The sequence below is a fragment of the Anomaloglossus baeobatrachus genome, chromosome 6, assembly GCF_048569485.1.
Source record: "Anomaloglossus baeobatrachus isolate aAnoBae1 chromosome 6, aAnoBae1.hap1, whole genome shotgun sequence".
NCBI lineage: Eukaryota > Metazoa > Chordata > Amphibia > Anura > Aromobatidae > Anomaloglossus > Anomaloglossus baeobatrachus.
The window spans coordinates 4,418,822-4,436,079 of NC_134358.1; positions in this window are offsets into that span (position 1 = coordinate 4,418,822).

Below are 17,258 nucleotides of genomic sequence, written 5' to 3' on the forward strand. Positions count from 1 at the left end.
GAGTGAGTGCAGGAGGGGAGAGCAGAGTGAGTGCAGAAGGACAGAGCAGAGTGAGTGCAGGAGGATAGTGCAGTGTGAGTGCAGGAGGACAGAGCAGAGTGAGTGCAGGAGGACAGAGCAGAGTGAGTGCAGGAGGACAGTGCAGAGTGAGTGCAGGAGGACAGTGCAGAGTGAGTGCAGGAGGACAGTGCAGAGTGAGTGCAGGAGGATAGTGCAGAGTGAGTGCAGGAGGATAGTGCAGAGTGAGTGCAGGAGGACAGTGCAGAGTGAGTGCAGGAGGATAGTGCAGTGTGAGTGCAGGAGGGGGGAGCAGTGTGCGTGCAGGAGGACAGTGCAGAGTGAGTGCAGGAGGACAGTGCAGAGTGAGTGCAGGAGAAAAGTGCAGAGTGAGTGCAGGAGGATAGTGCAGAGTGAGTGCAGGAGGACAGTGCAGAGTGAGTGCAGGAGGGGGGGAGCAGAGTGAGTGCAGGAGGACAGTGCAGAGTGAGTGCAGGAGGACAGTGCAGAGTGAGTGCAGGAGGACAGTGCAGAGTGAGTGCAGGAGGACAGTGCAGAGTGAGTGCAGGAGGACAGTGCAGAGTGAGTGCAGGAGGATAGTGCAGAGTGAGTGCAGGAGGATAGTGCAGAGTGAGTGCAGGAGGACAGAGCAGAGTGAGTTGCAGGAGGACAGTGATGCAGAGTGAGTGCAGGAGGACAGTGCAGAGTGAGTGCAGGAGGGGGGAGCAGAGTGAGTGCAGGAGGGGGGAGCAGAGTGAGTGCAGGAGGGGGGAGCAGAGTGAGTGCAGGAGGGGGGAGCAGAGTGAGTGCAGGAGGACAGTGCAGAGTGAGTGCAGGAGGACAGTGCAGAGTGAGTGCAGGAGGATAGTGCAGAGTGAGTGCAGAAGGACAGAGCAGAGTGAGTGCAGGAGGATAGTGCAGTGTGAGTGCAGGAGGGGGGAGCAGTGTGCGTGCAGGAGGATAGTGCAGAGTGAGTGCAGGAGGACAGTGCAGAGTGAGTGCAGGAGGACAGTGCAGAGTGAGTGCAGGAGGACAGTGCAGAGTGAGTGCAGGAGGACAGTGCAGAGTGAGTGCAGGAGGACAGTGCAGAGTGAGTGCAGGAGGACAGAGCAGAGTGAGTGCAGGCGGATAGTGCAGTGTGAGTGCAGGAGGGGGGAGCAGTGTGCGTGCAGGAGGATAGTGCAGAGTGAGTGCAGGAGGGGGGAGCAGAGTGAGTGCAGGAGGATAGTGCAGAGTGAGTGCAGGAGGACAGTGCAGAGTGAGTGCAGGAGGACAGTGCAGAGTGAGTGCAGGAGGACAGTGCAGAGTGAGTGCAGGAGGGACAGTGCAGAGTGAGTGCAGGAGGACAGTGCAGAGTGAGTGCAGGAGGACAGTGCAGTGTGAGTGCAGGAGGGGGGAGCAGTGTGCGTGCAGGAGGATAGTGCAGAGTGAGTGCAGGAGGACAGTGCAGAGTGAGTGCAGGAGGACAGTGCAGAGTGAGTGCAGGAGGACAGTGCAGAGTGAGTGCAGGAGGACAGTGCAGAGTGAGTGCAGGAGGACAGTGCAGAGTGAGTGCAGGAGGATAGTGCAGAGTGAGTGCAGGAGGACAGAGCAGAGTGAGTGCAGGCGGATAGTGCAGTGTGAGTGCAGGAGGGGGGGGGCAGTGTGCGTGCAGGAGGGGGGAGCAGTGTGCGTGCAGGAGGATAGTGCAGAGTGAGTGCAGGAGGACAGTGCAGAGTGAGTGCAGGAGGATAGTGCAGTGTGAGTGCAGGAGGGGGGAGCAGTGTGAGTGCAGGAGGACAGAGCAGAGTGAGTGCAGGAGGACAGAGCAGAGTGAGTGCAGGAGGACAGAGCAGAGTGAGTGCAGGAGGACAGTGCAGAGTGAGTGCAGGAGGACAGTGCAGAGTGAGTGCAGGAGGATAGTGCAGAGTGAGTGCAGGAGGATAGTGCAGAGTGAGTGCAGGAGGACAGTGCAGAGTGAGTGCAGGAGGATAGTGCAGTGTGAGTGCAGGAGGGGGGAGCAGTGTACGTGCAGGAGGACAGTGCAGAGTGAGTGCAGGAGGACAGTGCAGAGTGAGTGCAGGAGAAAAGTGCAGAGTGAGTGCAGAAGGATAGTGCAGAGTGAGTGCAGTAGGATAGTGCAGAGTGAGTGCAGGAGGACAGTGCAGAGTGAGTGCAGGAGGGGGGAGCAGAGTGAGTGCAGGAGGACAGTGCAGAGTGGGTGCAGGAGGACAGTGCAGAGTGAGTGCAGGAGGACAGTGCAGAGTGAGTGCAGGAGGACAGTGCAGAGTGAGTGCAGGAGGATAGTGCAGAGTGAGTGCAGGAGGATAGTGCAGAGTGAGTGCAGGAGGACAGAGCAGAGTGAGTGCAGGAGGACAGAGCAGAGTGAGTGCAGGAGGACAGTGCAGAGTGAGTGCAGGAGGGGGAGCAGAGTCAGTGCAGGAGGGGGGAGCAGAGTGAGTGCAGGAGGGGGGAGCAGAGTGAGTGCAGGAGGACAGAGCAGAGTGAGTGCAGGAGGACAGTGCAGAGTGAGTGCAGGAGGATAGTGCAGAGTGAGTGCAGAAGGACAGAGCAGAGTGAGTGCAGGAGGATAGTGCAGTGTGAGTGCAGGAGGGGGGAGCAGTGTGCGTGCAGGAGGATAGTGCAGAGTGAGTGCAGGAGGACAGTGCAGAGTGAGTGCAGGAGGACAGTGCAGAGTGAGTGCAGGAGGAACAGTGCAGAGTGAGTGCAGGAGGACAGAGCAGAGTGAGTGCAGGCGGATAGTGCAGTGTGAGTGGCAGGAGGGGGGGAGCAGTGTGCGTGCAGGAGGATAGTGCAGAGTGAGTGCAGGAGGGGGGAGCAGAGTGAGTGCAGGAGGATAGTGCAGAGTGAGTGCAGGAGGACAGTGCAGAGTGAGTGCAGGAGGACAGTGCAGAGTGAGTGCAGGAGGACAGTGCAGAGTGAGTGCAGGAGGACAGTGCAGAGTGAGTGCAGGAGGACAGTGCAGAGTGAGAGTGCAGGAGGACAGTGCAGAGTGAGTGCAGGAGGACAGTGCAGAGTGAGTGCAGGAGGACAGTGCAGAGTGAGTGCAGGAGGACAGTGCAGTGTGAGTGCAGGAGGATAGTGCAGAGTGAGTGCAGGAGGTGAGAGCAGAGTGAGTGCAGGAGGATAGTGCAGTGTGAGTGCAGGAGGGGGGAGCAGTGTGCGTGCAGGAGGATAGTGCAGAGTGAGTGCAGGAGGACAGTGCAGAGTGAGTGCAGGAGGACAGTGCAGAGTGAGTGCAGGAGGACAGTGCAGAGTGAGTGCAGGAGGATAGTGCAGAGTGAGTGCAGGAGGACAGAGCAGAGTGAGTGCAGGCGGATAGTGCAGTGTGAGTGCAGGAGGGGGGGGCAGTGTGCGTGCAGGAGGGGGGAGCAGTGTGCGTGCAGGAGGATAGTGCAGAGTGAGTGCAGGAGGACAGTGCAGAGTGAGTGCAGGAGGACAGTGCAGAGTGAGTGCAGGAGGATAGTGCAGAGTGAGTGCAGGAGGATAGTGCAGAGTGAGTGCAGGAGGACAGTGCAGAGTGAGTGCAGGAGGACAGTGCAGAGTGAGTGCAGGAGGGGGGAGCAGAGTGAGTGCAGGAGGGGGGAGCAGTGTGAGTGCAGGAGGATAGTGCAGTGTGAGTGCAGGAGGGGGAGCAGTGTGCGTGCAGGAGGATAGTGCAGAGTGAGTGCAGGAGGGGAGAGCAGAGTGAGTGCAGGAGGGGAGAGCAGAGTGAGTGCAGGAGGACAGTGCAGAGTGAGTGCAGGAGGACAGTGCAGAGTGAGTGCAGGAGGACAGTGCAGAGTGAGTGCAGGAGGACAGTGCAGAGTGAGTGCAGGAGGATAGTGCAGAGTGAGTGCAGGAGGACAGAGCAGAGTGAGTGCAGGCAGATAGTGCAGTGTGAGTGCAGGAGGGGGGAGCAGTGTGCGTGCAGGAGGGGGGAGCAGTGTGCGTGCAGGAGGACAGTGCAGAGTGAGTGCAGGAGGACAGTGCAGAGTGAGTGCAGGAGGATAGTGCAGAGTGAGTGCAGGAGGATAGTGCAGAGTGAGTGCAGGAGGACAGAGCAGAGTGAGTGCAGGAGGACAGAGCAGAGTGAGTGCAGGAGGACAGTGCAGAGTGAGTGCAGGAGGACAGTGCAGAGTGAGTGCAGGAGGACAGTGCAGAGTGAGTGCAGGAGGACAGTGCAGAGTGAGTGCAGGAGGACAGTGCAGAGTGAGTGCAAGAGGGGGGAGCAGAGTGAGTGCAGGAGGACAGAGCAGAGTGAGTGCAGGAGGATAGTGCAGAGTGAGTGCAGGAGGACAGTGCAGAGTGAGTGCAGGAGGACAGTGCAGAGTGAGTGCAGGAGGACAGTGCAGAGTGAGTGCAAGAGGGGGGAGCAGAGTGAGTGCAGGAGGACAGAGCAGAGTGAGTGCAGGAGGACAGTGCAGAGTGAGTGCAGGAGGACAGTGCAGAGTGAGTGCAAGAGGGGGGAGCAGAGTGAGTGCAGGAGGACAGAGCAGAGTGAGTGCAGGAGGATAGTGCAGAGTGAGTGCAGGAGGACAGTGCAGAGTGAGTGCAGGAGGATAGTGCAGAGTGAGTGCAGAAGGACAGAGCAGAGTGAGTGCAGGAGGATAGTGCAGTGTGAGTGCAGGATGACAGTGCAGAGTGAGTGCAGGAGGACAGTGCAGAGTGAGTGCAGGAGGATAGTGCAGAGTGAGTGCAGAAGGACAGAGCAGAGTGAGTGCAGGAGGATAGTGCAGTGTGCGTGCAGGAGGATAGTGCAGAGTGAGTGCAGGAGGACAGTGCAGAGTGAGTGCAGGAGGATAGTGCAGAGTGAGTGCAGGAGGGGGGAGCAGAGTGAGTGCAGGAGGACAGTGCAGAGTGAGTGCAGGAGGACAGTGCAGAGTGAGTGCAGGAGGACAGTGCAGAGTGAGTGCAGGAGGACAGTTCAGAGTGAGTGCAGGAGGACAGTTCAGAGTGAGTGCAGGAGGACAGAGCAGAGTGAGTGCAGGAGGATAGTGCAGAGTGAGTGCAGGAGGGGGGAGCAGAGTGAGTGCAGGAGGATAGTGCAGAGTGAGTGCAGGAGGGGAGAGCAGAGTGAGTGCAGGAGGGGAGAGCAGAGTGAGTGCAGGAGGGGAGAGCAGATTGAGTGCAGGAGGGGAGAGCAGAGTGAGTGCAGGAGGGGGGAGCAGTGTGCGTGCAGGAGGGGGGAGCAGTGTGCGTGCAGGAGGGGGGAGCAGTGTGCGTGCAGGAGGACAGTGCAGAGTGAGTGCAGGAGGACAGTGCAGAGTGAGTGCAGGAGGATAGTGCAGAGTGAGTGCAGGAGGATAGTGCAGAGTGAGTGCAGGAGGACAGAGCAGAGTGAGTGCAGGAGGACAGAGCAGAGTGAGTGCAGGAGGACAGTGCAGAGTGAGTGCAGGAGGACAGTGCAGAGTGAGTGCAGGAGGACAGTGCAGAGTGAGTGCAGGAGGACAGTGCAGAGTGAGTGCAGGAGGACAGTGCAGAGTGAGTGCAAGAGGGGGGAGCAGAGTGAGTGCAGGAGGACAGAGCAGAGTGAGTGCAGGAGGATAGTGCAGAGTGAGTGCAGGAGGACAGTGCAGAGTGAGTGCAGGAGGACAGTGCAGAGTGAGTGCAGGAGGACAGTGCAGAGTGAGTGCAAGAGGGGGGAGCAGAGTGAGTGCAGGAGGACAGAGCAGAGTGAGTGCAGGAGGACAGTGCAGAGTGAGTGCAGGAGGACAGTGCAGAGTGAGTGCAAGAGGGGGGAGCAGAGTGAGTGCAGGAGGACAGAGCAGAGTGAGTGCAGGAGGATAGTGCAGAGTGAGTGCAGGAGGACAGTGCAGAGTGAGTGCAGGAGGATAGTGCAGAGTGAGTGCAGAAGGACAGAGCAGAGTGAGTGCAGGAGGATAGTGCAGTGTGAGTGCAGGATGACAGTGCAGAGTGAGTGCAGGAGGACAGTGCAGAGTGAGTGCAGGAGGATAGTGCAGAGTGAGTGCAGAAGGACAGAGCAGAGTGAGTGCAGGAGGATAGTGCAGTGTGCGTGCAGGAGGATAGTGCAGAGTGAGTGCAGGAGGACAGTGCAGAGTGAGTGCAGGAGGATAGTGCAGAGTGAGTGCAGGAGGGGGGAGCAGAGTGAGTGCAGGAGGACAGTGCAGAGTGAGTGCAGGAGGACAGTGCAGAGTGAGTGCAGGAGGACAGTTCAGAGTGAGTGCAGGAGGACAGTTCAGAGTGAGTGCAGGAGGACAGAGCAGAGTGAGTGCAGGAGGATAGTGCAGAGTGAGTGCAGGAGGGGGGAGCAGAGTGAGTGCAGGAGGATAGTGCAGAGTGAGTGCAGGAGGGGAGAGCAGAGTGAGTGCAGGAGGGGAGAGCAGAGTGAGTGCAGGAGGGGAGAGCAGATTGAGTGCAGGAGGGGGAGAGCAGAGTGAGTGCAGGAGGGGAGAGCAGAGTCAGTGCAGGGGGACAGAGCAGAGTCAGTGCAGGAGGACAGAGCAGAGTCAGTGCAGTAGCACAGAGCAGAGTCAATGCAGGAGGACAGTGCAGTGTGAGTGCAGGAGGATAGTGCAGTGTGAGTGCAGGAGGATAGTGCAGAGTGAGTGCAGGAGGACAGAGCAGAGTGAGTGCAGGAGGACGGAGCAGAGTGAGTGCAGGAGGACGGAGCAGAGTGAGTGCAGGAGGACGGAGCAGAGTGAGTGCAGGAGGACAGAGCAGAGTCAATGCAGGAGGACAGAGCAGAGTGAGTGTGGGAGGACAGAGCAGAGTGAGTGCAGGAGGACAGAGCAGAGTGAGTGCAGGAGGACAGAGCAGAGTGAGTGCAGGAGGACAGAGCAGAGTGAGTGCAGGAGGACAGAGCAGAGTGAGTGCAGGAGGACAGAGCAGAGTGAGTGCAGGAGCACAGAGCAGAGTGAGTGCAGGAGCACAGAGCAGAGTGAGTGCAGGAGGGGGGAGCAGTGTGCGTGCAGGAGGACAGAGCAGAGTGAGTGCAGGAGGACAGAGCAGAGTGAGTGCAGGAGGACAGAGCAGAATGAGTGCAGGAGGACAGAGCAGAGTCAGTGCAGGAGGACAGAGCAGAGTCAGTGCAGGAGGACAGAGCAGAGTCAGTGCAGGAGGACAGAGCAGAGTCAGTGCAGGAGGACAGAGCAGAGTCAGTGCAGGAGGACAGAGCAGAGTCAGTGCAGGAGGACAGAGCAGAGTCAGTGCAGGAGGACAGAGCAGAGTCAGTGCAGGAGGACAGAGCAGAGTCAGCGCAGGAGGACAGAGCAGAGTCAGCGCAGGAGGACAGAGCAGAGTCAGCGCAGGAGGACAGAGCAGAGTCAGCGCAAGAGGACAGAGCAGAGTGAGCGCAGGAGGACAGAGCAGAGTGAGTGAAGGAGGACAGAGCAGAGTGAGTGCAGGAGGACAGAGCAGAGTCAGTGCAGGGGGACAGAGCAGAGTCAGTGCAGGAGGACAGAGCAGAGTCAGTGCAGGAGGACAGAGCAGAGTCAGTGCAGGAGGACAGAGCAGAGTCAGTGCAGGAGGACAGAGCAGAGTCAGTGCAGGAGGACAGAGCAGAGTCAGTGCAGGAGGACAGAGCAGAGTCAGTGCAGGAGGACAGAGCAGAGTCAGTGCAGGAAGACAGAGCAGAGTCAGTGCAGGAGGACAGAGCAGAGTCAGTGCAGGAGGACAGAGCAGAGTGAGTGCAGGAGGACAGAGCAGAGTGAGTGCAGGAGGACAGAGCAGAGTGAGTGCAGGAGGACAGAGCAGAGTGAGTGCAGGAGGACAGAGCAGAGTGAGTGCAGGAGGACAGAGCAGAGTGAGTGCAGGAGGACAGAGCAGAGTGAGTGCAGGAGGACAGAGCAGAGTGAGTGCAGGAGGACAGAGCAGAGTGAGTGCAGGAGGACAGAGCAGAGTGAGTGCAGGAGGACAGAGCAGAGTGAGTGCAGGAGGACAGAGCAGAGTGAGTGCAGGAGGACAGAGCAGAGTGAGTGCAGGAGGACAGAGCAGAGTGAGTGCAGGAGGACAGAGCAGAGTGAGTGCAGGAGGACAGTGCAGAGTGAGTGCAGGAGGATAGTGCAGAGTGAGTGCAGGAGGATAGTGCAGAGTGAGTGCAGGAGGACAGAGCAGAGTGAGTGCAGGAGGACAGAGCAGAGTGAGTGCAGGAGCACAGAGCAGAGTGAGTGCAGGAGCACAGAGCAGAGTGAGTGCAGGAGCACAGAGCAGAGTGAGTGCAGGAGCACAGAGCAGAGTGAGTGCAGGAGCACAGAGCAGAGTGAGTGCAGGAGGACAGAGCAGAGTGAGTGCAGGAGGACAGAGCAGAGTGAGTGCAGGAGGACAGAGCAGAGTGAGTGCAGGAGGACAGAGCAGAGTGAGTGCAGGAGGATAGTGCAGAGTGAGTGCAGGAGGACAGTGCAGAGTGAGTGCAGGAGGACAGAGCAGAGTGAGTGCAGGAGGACAGAGCAGAGTGAGTGCAGGAGGACAGAGCAGAGTGAGTGCAGGAGGACAGAGCAGAGTGAGTGCAGGAGGACAGAGCAGAGTGAGTGCAGGAGGACAGAGCAGAGTGAGTGCAGGAGGACAGAGCAGAGTGAGTGCAGGAGGACAGAGCAGAGTGAGTGCATACCTCCCAACCTTCCCGGATACAGCGGGACTATCACGCTTTGCATTGTTTGTCCCATTGCCACGGGCGGGACGGCCGTCTCCCGGGCTCTGCCCACCCACTCTCTCCCCGCCTCCCTGCTTTTCCCTCCTACCATCCTAACACGTGACGTGGCATAACAGAGAGGAGCGCGCTGCCCGAAACTAGTCGCTGTCTGCTCTGTGCTGCTGCTAAGGTATGTAGAATCTCCCCAGTGCTGATTCCCCTCCCCTCCCGGCCGGAGCCTCTCTGTGCGGTCGGCCGGCCGCCTCTCTGTGTGGCGGCCCGCCGCCTGTCAGTGCGGTCGGTCGGCTGCCTCTCTTTGCGGTCGGTCGGCCGCCTCTCTGTGCGGGCGCCCCGCGCCGCCTGTCTGTGCGGGCGGCCCGCCGCCTCATTGTGCGGGCGGCCCGCCGCCTCTCTGTGCGGCGACCCGCCGCCTGTCTGTGCGGGCGCCCCCCGCCGCCTGTCTGTGCGGGCGGCCCGCCGCCTCATTGTGCGGGCGGCCGGCCGCCTCTCTGTGCGGGCGGCTGGCCGCCTCTCTGTGCGGCGGGCCGCCGCCTGTCTGTGCGGGCGGCCCGCCGCCTCACTGTGGCTGCCTGCGTTTCCGTGCTGGAGGCCCGCCGGCTGCCTGCGTGTCCATGCTGGAGGCCCGCCGGCTGCCTGCGTGTCCATGCTGGAGGCCCGCCGGCTGCCTGCGTGTCCATGCTGGAGGCCCGCCGGCTGCCTGCGTGTCCATGCTGGAGGCCCGCCGGCTGCCTGCGTGTCCATGCTGGAGGCCCGCCGGCTGCCTGCGTGTCCATGCTGGAGGCCCGCCGGCTGCCTGCGTGTCCATGCTGGAGGCCCGCCGGCTGCCTGCGTGTCCATGCTGGAGGCCCGCCGGCTGCCTGCGTGTCCATGCTGGAGGCCCGCCGGGTCGCGGGTGGCAAAGTCTACCAGGGTGAGGATGGATCTTTTTCCACTGTGGCTGGGGATGGCTAAGGGGCCTACTATATCAATGGCAACTCTCTGGAACGGTTCTATCAAGGGCATGGGTTGAAGTGGGGCACGGCATGGGGCTCCCCCCATACGCTGACACACTGGCAAGAGGCTCTGTATTTTTGCACTTCTTGAGTGACCTTTGGACAGAAAAAACTGTACAACAGGCGGGCCCGGGTCTTTTTGGCCCCGATGTGCCCAGCCGCAGGAACATCATGAGCTAAACGCAATAGTTGGGGTCGGTATTGCTGGGGTGCCACAATCTGATGTACACGGGTCCAGGGTTTTTCTGTGTATGATGCAGGCTTTTCCCGATATAAGAGGCCTTTTTCCCATCTATACACCTTCCCCTGATTTCCTCCCCCAAGTTGGGCGGCCGCACTACAGATAAGCTCTAGGGCTGGGTCTGTCACTTGGGCTACCCTGAATTCCTTACGATCTATTTGCCCCCAGTCAATGGCCACAGTTGGGTCGGATGTACTTACAGTACATTCTTTAGCTCCAATCAGGAGGCTCAAGATTGAGGAGGAGGGGAGGAGGAGGGTTCTCCTCAGATGGGTTGGTAGAAAGACCTGCACCAGGATGGTGATTGGCTTAACAGCGGGTGATGGCGGTGACAAACTGGCTGGATAGTCCTTGTCCTAGGTCATTTCCCAAAATTACAGGGGTGGGGAGGCCGTCCATGAGCCCCACTTCAACCTCCCCTTGGTCAGTTCCCCAGTCCAACTGCACTCGTGCCAGAGGGATGTCCGAGCGCTGGCCCCCAGCAAGGGAGATGGTCACTTGGCGGCCAGGTAAATGATGTTCTGTGGGAACAATATCTGGGCTGACCAGAGTGATGGAAGATCCAGTGTCTCGAAGTCCCTGAGCCTGTATATCACTGACCTTGACCGTATGGATGTGGCGATGGAGGCTGGCTGGTGTACGGTGTCCGGCTTGCCGTAGGGTGTGGACTGGGTAGACCACTTCCTCAGCTATTGGTGTTTCTAGGGAGTAGCAGTCCTCAGGTCTCGTTGGTTCATCTCGGCATATATTGACTGGTTGGACTGGCAGAAGGGCTCCAGGCATGGGGCCCTGACTTTGAAGACACTCTTTGGCCATGTGTCCAAGGCGCCCACACGTGTAACAGCGCCGTGGGTTAGCCAAGTCACCGGCCCTGTTCGTAAACCTTTGTCTTGTTGGGGCTTCTGTGGTGTTATGAGTTAGTCCAGCACGGGAGTCTGGAGGTTATTTAGATCCATGGTTGAGGGACCTCCTGGGATCGGTGGGCCTAGTGGGCCTCCAGTTGGGTCGGTTGGCTGTAAATTCGTCAGCCAATCACGCTGCTTGCTCTGGGGCATCGGGCTTCCTGTCAGCTACCCATTCTCGGATTTCCGGGTCCATCTTCTCCAGCAGCTGTTCGAGCACCATAACATCCTGGAGGGCACCAGCAGCGGGGTGGGCAGCCCGACCATCGAGCCAGCGGTTACAGTGTCGTGGGAGTTGACTGCCAAATTCGACGTACGAGACACCCTGGCGAGACATAGTCCGGAACTTAGTGCGATGTCTCTCGGGTGTTATGGTAAAAAGGGCCAACAAAGTGTCCTTAATAATTCCATAGTCCAAGCAGTCCTGAGGCCCAAGTGATCGGACAGCCTCCTGGGCCCGGACCGGCAAGCTTGTCCACAGGTATTTGGACCTCTCAGCTGTGGGCACCTGGTGCATACGCATTAGCACCTCAAAGTTTTGCAAGTGTTCATCTATCTCAGTGCTGGAATCATTAAACACTGGCACATCCCTGTAGCGAAGATGACGTCCTTGGTGGTGGTCTATCCTGGAGGTAGGTGCTGATGGTGAGGAAATTGGAAATCCAAACACAAATTGCAGAACACCAGCCCTCTCTTCCCTTGAAGCTTCAGGCCCCAATGCAGTAAACAATTCCTTGACTCGGTCTGCTTGGGGTTGGTTTGTTTCCAGATTGTCACTGGATCTAGGATGAGACACAGGGTTTACCTCCTCTGATACCACAACGGCAGTGTCCTCATCATCCTCTGCATCATTCTGGGTCTCCCAATGGACCAAGTTCCGGATCAAGTCTGACCGAGTGTCAGTGTTCCTGTAGTCAATCTTTCGCATCTGGCACAGATCCTGTAGCATCCATTTACTGCTGCGGTCGTAACTCCTCTCTGGTCCTTGTCCCATGGCTGAGCTGGTGGGGTTGGACATGGCAGCATCCGAAACCTGAATGCCCCCCCTATGGCCTGCTGGGTATGCTTATGTGCCTCCCTGGTTGTTGAGCCCTGGACGGTGTCCGTGAACACCAGTCCTCTGCAGCTCCCCTGGATAAACCAGGCTGAGTAGTATCCCACCGCTGCCACCAATTGTGGAGACACGGGGGTCAGTGGGTGCTCTCGTCCACTAAAACCCGCCGCCTTTAGAAAGACAGCGTGGCTCAGGGCTCATCCCAACTGAACGCCGGCCTCCTTAACCGTGGGCGTAACACTACTCAGACAACACAGGGTGAGGGAACCACAATATTTAGAATTTATTGGATCCCCAAACAATTATCGGCACATAACACATAACCAGTAGTGATGAGCGAGTATGCTTGTTACTACTCGGTACTCGCACGAGTATCACTGTACTCGGGCTACTCGGCGGGTACCGAGTAATTTTGCAATACTCGTGCTTTACTCGTGGTCTTCATCCCTGCATGTTGGCGCTCTTTTGAGAGCCAGCCCTCATGCAGGGATTGGCTGGCAGACCACTGCAATGCCACAGCCCTGTTAGTTGTGGAATTGCAGTGATTGGCCGGCCTGCACAGCGTGACCGAGCCTTTATACCGGCGGGCGCGCTGTGCTCTGTACACAGCCATCTCATATTCCCTGCTTTCCACGCCCACAGGCGCCTATGATTGGTTGCAGTGAGACACGCCCCCACGCTGAGTGACAGGTGTCTCACTGCACCCAATCACAGCAGCCGGTGGGCGTGTCTATACTGTGCAGTAAAATAAATAAATAAATAATTAAAAAAACCGGCGTGCGGTCCCCCCAATTTTAATACCAGCCAGATAAAGCCATAAGGCTGAAGGCTGGTATTCTCAGGATGGGGAGCTCCACGTTATGGGGAGCCCCCCACCCTAACAATATCAGTCAGCAGCTGCCCAGAATTGCCACATACATTATATGCGACAGTTCTGGGACTGTACCCGGCTCTTCCCGATTTGCCCTGGTGCGTTGGCAAATCGGGGTAATAAGGAGTTAATGGCAGCCCATAGCTGCCAATAAGTCCTAGATTAATCATGTCAGGCGTCTCCGAGATTCCTTCCATGATTAATCTGTAAATTACAGTTAAAAAACACACACACCCGAAAAATCCTTTATTAGAAATAAAAAACACTAACAAAGTCCCTCATTAGCAATTTATTAACCCCGACAAACCCTCCATGTCTGGCGTACTCCACAGTCCTCCAGCGTCGCGTCCAGCTGTGCTGCATGGAAGTGACAGGAGCTGCAGAAGACACCGCCGCTCCTGTCACCTCCACACAGCAACTGAAGACACCGCCGCTCCGGTCACCTCCACGCAGCTAATGAAGGGAATAGTGCGATCAGCTGAGCTGTCACTGAGGTTACCCGCTGTCACTGGATCCAGCGGTGGATCCAGCGGTGGCCGCGATTAACCTCAGTGACAGCAGCTGATCGCTATACTCACCTCAGTTGGTGCATGGAGCTGACCGGAGCGGCGGTGAGTAGCGCGATCAGCTGAGCTGTCACTGAGGTTACCCGCGGCCACTGCTGGATCCAGGTAACCTCAGTGACAGCTCAGCTGATCGCTATACTCATCTCATTAGCTGCGTGGAGGTGACCGGAGCGGCGGTGTATTGTGCAGCAGAGCTAGAAGCGACGCTGGACCATCCTGGAGTACGCCGGACATGGAGGGTTTGTCGGGGTTAATAAATTGGTAATGAGGGAATGTGTTTGTGTTTTTTATTTCTAATAAAGGATTTTTTTCGGGTGTGTGTGTTTATTTACAGATTAATCATGGAGGGTATCTCGGGGAGACGCCTGACATGATTAATCTAGGATTTAGTGGCAGCTATGGGCTGCCATTAACTCCTTATTACCCCGATTTGCCAACGCACCAGGGCAAATCGGGAAGAGCCGGGTACAGCCCCAGAACTGTCGCATCTAATGTATGCGGCAATTCTGGGCGGCTGCTGACTGATATTGTTAGGCTGGGGGGCTCCCCATAACGTGGAGCTCCCCATCCTGAGAATACCAGCCTTCAGCCGTATGGCTTTATCTGGCTGGTATTAAAATTGGGGGGACCGCACGCCGTTTTTTTTAATTATTTAATTATTTATTTCACGGCACAGTATAGACACGCCCACCGGCTGCTGTGATTGGGTGCAGTGAGACACCTGTCACTCAGTGTGGGGGCGTGTCTCACTGCAACCAATCATATGCGCCGAAAAGCAGGAAAGCAGAGAATACGAGATTGTTTAATGAGCGGCCGGCTTTTTCAAAAGAGGAAAAGCCGCCGGAGTTTAGTGAACAGCTGTGCAGCGCCGCGGCAGTGATCGGGGAACGGTAAGTAAGAGAGAGGGGGGAGAATGACCGACAGACTGGGAGAGGGGGACAGACAAGACAGAGAGAGACAGACCGACGGACTGAGGGAGATAGAATAAAAAAAAAAAAATGACCGACATCGCTAGTAAAAAGCACAAAACGTGCGTTTTGGACATCGGAGTGCCACACAATGTTTTACGTAAAATCTTTCATGTATTAATCTCAAAAGTAACATACACCAGCTCTATCTCACTATTGGGTATGTGCCCTTAACATTTCCGCCATGAAAATTCATTTTGGTGTCATTTTGGAAGGTTTTCTGGTGAGTCCGTAAAAATGGCGTAAAACTTGGACAAAATTGTTCACAGCTGTGACTTTTGAGTGATAAATGCTTCAAGGGGTCTTCCCCATGCTGATGCCATATCATTTGAGCACTCTTCGGAGACTTTTGTGACATTTTTAGGGTTTCTTCATGCTCCTGGGGGTCATTTTAGAAAAATACTCGGGTCTCCCATAGGATAACATTGGGCTCGGTGCTCGGGCCGAGTACACGAGTATCTTGGGAGGCTCGGCCCGAGCTTCGAGCACCCGAGCTTTTTAGTACTCGCTCATCACTAATAACCAGCAAATCACAAATGTAACAGGCAACAGAGTCTCACCCTTCCGCTGGCTCACCAGGGATTAGAATGTCCATGCCTCAGAGCTTCCAGGGCTACTTACTCCAATCCAGCAGCACCCCGCTTTTGGCGGGCACCCACCGAGAATGGAATAACGCCAGATTTAGGAAACTAGCTGAGGACCGCAAAGTCTGTAGTCAGATGACGGGATTGTCCCAAGCTGGATTCCTCCATTAGGTAGTCCTTGATATCTCAGCCAAATCCTTGCATTCGATGCTGAAGTCCATATAGTGTTATAATCCAGGTTTGGTTATGGCTTGTCGATCGGATCCGCAGGTCCTAGATTGGTAGCATGTAGCAAGAGTCTACCCGGGCAATGGACAGTTCTTATTATACCCCTGAGCTCTCCATTCAGCCCATTGGGGTCTTTACGATTGGTGGATAAGACTGGGCTCTTATTGGCTAGATGTCAAGCCATATACAAAATATCCAGAGACAAGGGAACAACTTATTGGGAAGATGGACCCAGAAATACAAAAATGGGTAGCTGACTGGACGCACGACACCCCAGAGCAAGCAGTCCGATTGGCCGAGTGCACAGCCAATCGACAACTGGAGACCCGATAGGCCCACCGATCTTAAAAGGCCCCTCAACCATGAATTCAAGCAGTCACCATACTCTTGTGCCATCTACCTCACTACACAGTGGGGCGCCTATCCCCGCTAGGCCCCTCTCACCTTCCCAGTTCCAGCGTGGCTACCACGCGTGCCCCCGCTCCCAGCCTCCAGCGGTGGCGTCCTTCCTCTCACCTGCCCTGCAGCTCCACAGCCTCCACTCCTGCTCCAGGTCCTGCCTCGGTCTCCTCACACTCCCGTGCCGTGCGCTCTGCTTCTGTCCCGGGCACTGCTGAAGCCTCTTCTCCTGCTTCCAGGCCACACACAAGACTTCAGTAAGTTCTCATAGGATGTGTGCGCGGCCATGCTGACTTTCTTAAAGACGTAGCGTCTCATTACCTAAAAGTGACCTCAGAGGTCACCAGTTACCTAAAGGGTATTTAAAGGCTACTTTACACGCTGTGATATCGCTAGTGTGGGTACCCGCCCCCATCTGTTATGCGACATGGGCAAATCGCTGCCCGTGCCGCACAACATCGCCCAGACATGTCACACATACCTGCCCGGCGACGTCGCTGTGACCGGCGAACCGCCTCCTTTCTAAGGGGGCGGTTCATTCAGCGTCATAGCGACGTCACAGCAGCGTCACTGAACCGCCGCCCAATAGAAGCGGAGGGGTGAAGATGAGCGGGATGAACATCCCGCCCGCCTCCTTCCTTCCGCATAGCAGCCGGGTGGCAGATAAAGAGAGCTTCCTCGTTCCTGCGGTGTCACACGCAGCGATGTGTGCTGCCACAGGAACGAGGAACAACTTTGTCACTGCTGCAGTAACCATTTTTGAGAATGTCACCGATGAGCGATTTTGCACGTTTTTGCAACGATGCAAAATCGCTCATAGGTGTCACACGCAACGGCATCGCTAATGCGGCGGATGTGCGTCACAAATTCCGTGACCTCAATGAGTTCGCATTAGCGATGCCGTAGCGGGTAAAGCCCCCTTAAGTCCTCCCCTGAAAGGAGGCACCTGAGCAACATTGCCTATAGCGTGTTGCTAGTTCTCAGGTCCCCGGTTGTTATTGTGTCTAGTCCCTGTTTGAGTCACTACTGTAGTTACTAACCTCTGTGTCGTCCTAGAGCCTGCTCACCTCCATCGCCGGTGTGCGGTCACGTCAGAGCCTTCACTGCAGCGCCGTCCATCTGAGCCATCTCCTGAATGTCTCCTTACCTGAGTCTTCACCACAGTGCCGTCTCGCCCGTGATCTTCTCTTCAGTGCCGTCTCGCCCGTGATCTTCTCTTCACCACAGTGCCGTCTCGCCCGTGATCTTCTCTTCAGTGCCGTCTCGCCCGTAATCTTCTCTTCAGTGCCGTCTCGCCCGTGATCTTCTCTTCACTGCCGTCTCGCCCGTGATCTTCTCTTCAGTGCCGTCTCGCCCGTCATCTTCTCTTCAGTGCCGTCTCGCCCGTAATCTTCTCTTCAGTGCCGTCTCTCCCGTGATCTTCTCTTCAGTGCCGTCTCGCCCGTGATCTTCTCTTCACTGCCGTCTCGCCCGTGATCTTCTCTTCAGTGCCGTCTCGCCCGTCATCTTCTCTTCAGTGCCGTCTCTCCCGTGATCTTCTCTTCAGTGCCGTCTCGCCCGTAATCTTCTCTTCAGTGCCGTCTCTCCCGTCATCTTCTCTTCAGTGCCGTCTCGCCCGTCATCTTCTCTTCAGTGCCGTCTCGCCCGTAATCTTCTCTTCAGTGCCGTCTCTCCCGTGATCTTCTCTTCAGTGCCGTCTCGCCCGTCATCTTCTCTTCAGTGCCGTCTCTCCCGTCATCTTCTCTTCAGTGCCGTCTCGCCCGTCATCTTCTCTTCAGTGCCGTCTCTCCCGTGATCTTCTCTTCAGTGCCGTCTCGCCCGTGATCTTCTCTTCAGTGCCGTCTCGACCGTGATCTTCTCTTCACT